At 33.4% G+C, this 4648-nt stretch overlaps 2 non-coding genes across 2 annotated transcripts; one reads left to right on the top strand and one right to left on the bottom strand.

Annotated features, from left to right (window-relative positions):
* Positions 1-256: 256 nt before the first annotated feature.
* Positions 257-327, top strand: TRNAC-GCA (transfer RNA cysteine (anticodon GCA)). The gene has a single exon. It is a non-coding gene; the product is annotated as a tRNA-Cys (tRNA).
* Positions 328-3975: 3648 nt separating this feature from the next.
* TRNAD-GUC (transfer RNA aspartic acid (anticodon GUC)) lies at positions 3976-4049 on the bottom strand. Its single transcript has one exon. It is a non-coding gene; the product is annotated as a tRNA-Asp (tRNA).
* Between the last annotated feature and the right edge of the window lie 599 nt (positions 4050-4648).

Raw genomic sequence — 4648 nt, 5'->3', positions numbered from 1 at the left:
ATATTGTTATAATTTATATTGTTATAATTGAAATTGAAAAAGATTGATTATTGAAAATAATTGATACTGAATTAGTCATAAATCAATTTGATTTTGTTATGCCATTAAGGAAACGCAACAATTTGAGATACAAATTGAAGAACCTTTCGCTAATTCAAAACAACAAAACAAATAGTTAATGGTTCCAATTTGCCCTGAATTTTTCAGTCTTTGACCAGAAATCTATTTTTTATCTTATTTGGATCGAATTTGGTTTGGCGACATGGCCAAGTGGTAAGGCGGGGGACTGCAAATCCTTTATCCCCAGTTCAAATCTGGGTGTCGCCTGATCAACAAAAAACTTGGGATTTCTTATTCTGCTGATTTAACTCGACGAATTCTGTCCCCGGAGAAGGAGAGGCAAAAGGATAAGCCTATCGATACTTTATTTTTAGAATCTGTAGTTCTATAAAGAAAGTCAATTTTTTTAAAGAAAGTCAATTTTTTTCTAAAAATCCGGGCTTTGGGTGTGGCCCAAACCGGTACAAATAGGGATGAAGTAAGCCTTACTTATTAATATGATTATGATTTTAATATGATTATGATTGGTTCGGACATTTATTTTATAAGTAGAATAAATAAATAGTGAAAGTAAATTCTGGGATTCAAAACTACGAAAGTAAGAGGTCGGAAATCTTGGTATCCAAAGGTTCCTAAAGGACACTCCATTTTTGCTACTAGGATTGAAGAAGAGATTGTACGAAAGACTATCAAGAATTCCTAATTATTTTACACTACCACCGTTGTGTCTACTGACTCTGTCTGGAATTCGATTGGATAGGCTGATGGGAAATCAATTTAGAAGTTGTGGAAAGGACTGAAGATACTTTGTATCCAGACTCACGAGAGTCTCTGAGTACTCAAACATTCAATCAGGATAGTTGGTCGGCTCTTATTGAGTAAAGAGTAAAAGTAAAAGTTGAAGAAACAAAAAAATTTCTTTGCCCGTGTAGGAATTTCTTTGCCCGTGTAAGATAGGGGGATTACGAAAAAAAGAAAGAATGTATGTAATACTGGTGATGGTGTCTCCCCATTCTTTCACAAAAAAAACAGTAAGGCTTAGATCAAATAGGAAATAGAGGTATCTGATAGATAGTTATCTATCTTGATGGTATATTTTGATGTCTTTTGCTTATGAAAAAGGGTAACAAACAATAGGTCTTAGTACTCCTACATGTTCCATTGGGATAGGAGTATTCCTTTGTTATTTCATTTTCCGAGAAAAGGTGTGTGTATTGTATTTATGCTTAATGCTTCCCGATTCTACCAGAAATCTTATAATCTTGTTACGAGTAGATTCATTGGATTGGTTCATCAATAGCCTTAAGTTAAGTCAGAATTCCATTTTGACTCTGCGCCATTGATTCCACTATGATTATTGATCAATAATGGAATAATTCCTTCATAGAGATAGGAGACATAATTTATATGGATATAGTAAGTCTCGCTTGGGCTGCTTTAATGGTAGTCTTTACATTTTCCCTCTCACTCGTAGTATGGGGAAGGAGTGGACTCTAGGGGTACTACTAATCGAGTAATCGATTGAGTAATTGAATTCTATCAATTGTTTAATTGATCGTTTTGCAAAGCTTTAAAAAAAGAATGTCTCTGTTTCAAAATTATACTGAAATACAGTAATGAATAAGAAAATACAATAATGAATAATAACCATTCGATCAAAGAATGAATGATTACTATAGTTGTATTTCGAAACCTAAATCTACGCATGATAGGAAATTTTTTCCAACCGAATTCTTCCTAAATATTCTATTTTGATAAACCAGCTCTTACCAGAATTATGGATATTACAAAAAGAAAAAATCTGAAATTGGTTTTTTCTTTTTTTCTTTATTTGTTTCCCTCTTTCTTTACTTTTACTGTTCTAAGAGAAGAGAAAGCCGTTCCGCTATTCTAATTATATTAGATTACGACAATACATACTTTCTATTGGAAATGACTAGTTGTTGTCCAAAGAGGTTCTACACATAATAAGATTAGATCTTTCTTCCGTTGAGCGATCCACATATCGCGCATTTCACCTTTTTTTTAGACTCCTAGAGATTTTTTTATGCTTTTTTTGACTCATCTCATGTCATGTTTAAGCATAAAAAATTGGGAAGGTCTACTCTATTAATCTACTTCTTTTTCAAATCTGAAGAAGTTATCATGGAATAGAACTCCGCAGATCATCTGTTAATAGATCAAGCAATGACTTCTTGAGATGGGAAATCTAAAAAAAGAAAAAGATTCTTTTCTTTGGTTTCGTTTTCTTTTATCTTTTTTTTTATTTAATTTATAGTAGAATATGCCCATACTCTTTTTGTCTTGCTCCATTGATTCCTTTGATAGATCTCGGGACCTATACCTATATATATATAAATTCTAAGAAAGCCAGGAATTAGAAGAGTTGGTCTTCAATTATTTTGAATTGATCGAAATCCACACAAGTAAATGTAGCCAAAAAAATAATAGAATTGGACTGTTATTTTGATGTACTATTTAGATATACATCTAATCTATGTACATACATATTGTATATTGACCTAGATATAGGCTTTCTCTATATAAAAGCCTATATCTGTATACAGTACAACTTTCTATGAAAATCATTAATAGGATAATAAATACTATACCATACTATCTCGGCTCAGATACTACTATCTCAGATACTTATTATCTCAGATACTTATGATTCCAGACAGATCATTTCATTTAAGACTTGGAGTTTGAATCCGTTTCTTTCATTTATTCAATCATTGATAAGAACTAATAAATCAAGTTTCAGTCAAATTAATCATTTTGACTGACTGTTTTTACGTAGATGATAAGTAAAAAGGCAGTAGGAACTAGAATGAACAGTGCAGTAGCAATAAATGCGAGAATATTTACTTCCATAATCTCATTGTTTTTTTACTTCGCAATAACTCGGGATCTAATCCCATAGAGATGAGAAATTTGATTCCTGTAAATTCAATGGGATGAATTGCATCCTGATGATACTGAATCGGATCAATATTATGAATAACAATATCTGATCTATCAAATCGATTCATCGTCGAGAATTGAATAGTATAACATAGGAAGATCCTTTATCCATACTAAATCTGAAATGGGATTCCTGATCCAATAAAGAATCCCATTGAATTTTCATCCTTTTCCACTTTTTCTTTTCTATAAATAACCCTACCGTCTTCCTTATATACTCCTCCTTCGTTATACTTATACATACAATTATGTACATACAATTATGAGGTATTATATGACTGGTATTCTATGAATCACACACAGATCCAAAGAGTAGAAGTGAGATGGAAAAAGGACGGGTTAAGTATAAAAGATCTAATATAATTCCAACAAATTTAATAAAAAGGAACGTTGCTTGGTCTTTTCTTTTATTTGATTAGTATCTCTTTCTTCGATTGGGACTGGAAGGCATACATCAAAAATTCAGTGTGCAATTTAAATGAGAATGAGATAGATTGTTTCCAATTAGTCATTGAGGATACACAAACAAAGTCGAAGCTAAAAAGGGTTGTCGTTTAACCTGACAAGTACTCTGTCGAGGTAATTATGTTAAGTTCATTATGTATTGTACAATAAACGAATACAATTTGCGTATGTACTCTCGGTAAAAATAGGAGCACTCTATTCTATTTCATTTATCAAGAAAATCGAAAAAGAAAGTCAGACGAGTATCTCTTAAAATACTAAATATAGGAATACCACCGATTGTACGAATCTATATATGTTATGTCTCTCCCTTATCACTCGGCACTAGTGGAAGAAATGGAAATTCCTGTATTTGTCTGATGATAAATGCGAAATGAAAAACAAAAGAAATAAGGATCTCCACTGGGGATTAGATCTTGCCCCCTGTCTCCTTTTTCACGGAAAATAGATAAATTCATTTCTCCATTCATCGGTCGGATCCTAGTTCGGGACTGACGGGGCTCGAACCCGCAGCTTCCGCCTTGACAGGGCGGTGCTCTGACCAATTGAACTACAATCCCAGCGAGGTGTATGGTATACATATTCTTAATGGTTTCAGAAAAACATTTTCTTCGTCGCGTTGTAACAGAGACACGAATGATATACTAACTGATATCATATACACATAGAACACATAGATATGGACTATAGTGAAAGTGACACGGATTACTAGTAACCTGTGTTTATTTTATTTTATTGCCAAAAATAGATAATCAACCTTTCATTGAGAAAAAACGATTTTTCCTTTCATAATCTTTGCTTTGATTAAGTATTATGAATCTAGATCGTTAGAAAGAAAAGATCAGAACGAATGAGAAAAACATGGATAGAGAAACAAAAATGGACTCTTTCTCTTTTACGGATCAGGTATTTTTGTTTCTGGGGGACAAATTGGTTATATCATTGGTTATATCATATTCATGGAGCGGCGAATTTTTGGGCCGAGCTGGATTTGAACCAGCGTAGACATATCGCCAACGAATTTACAGTCCGTCCCCATTAACCGCTCGGGCATCGACCCAGGAAGAATTCCTTCTAGGCTTATTGATAATCCATGATCAACTTCCTTTCGTAGTACCCCCAGGGGAAGTCGAATCCCCGCTGCCTCCTTGAAAGAGAG

The sequence above is a fragment of the Musa acuminata genome, unplaced genomic scaffold (genome assembly GCF_036884655.1).
Source record: "Musa acuminata AAA Group cultivar baxijiao unplaced genomic scaffold, Cavendish_Baxijiao_AAA HiC_scaffold_1118, whole genome shotgun sequence".
Classification (NCBI taxonomy): Eukaryota; Viridiplantae; Streptophyta; class Magnoliopsida; order Zingiberales; family Musaceae; genus Musa; species Musa acuminata.
The sequence above is the reverse complement of the archived record's forward strand: the minus strand, read 5'-3'. Positions and strand labels throughout refer to the sequence as shown.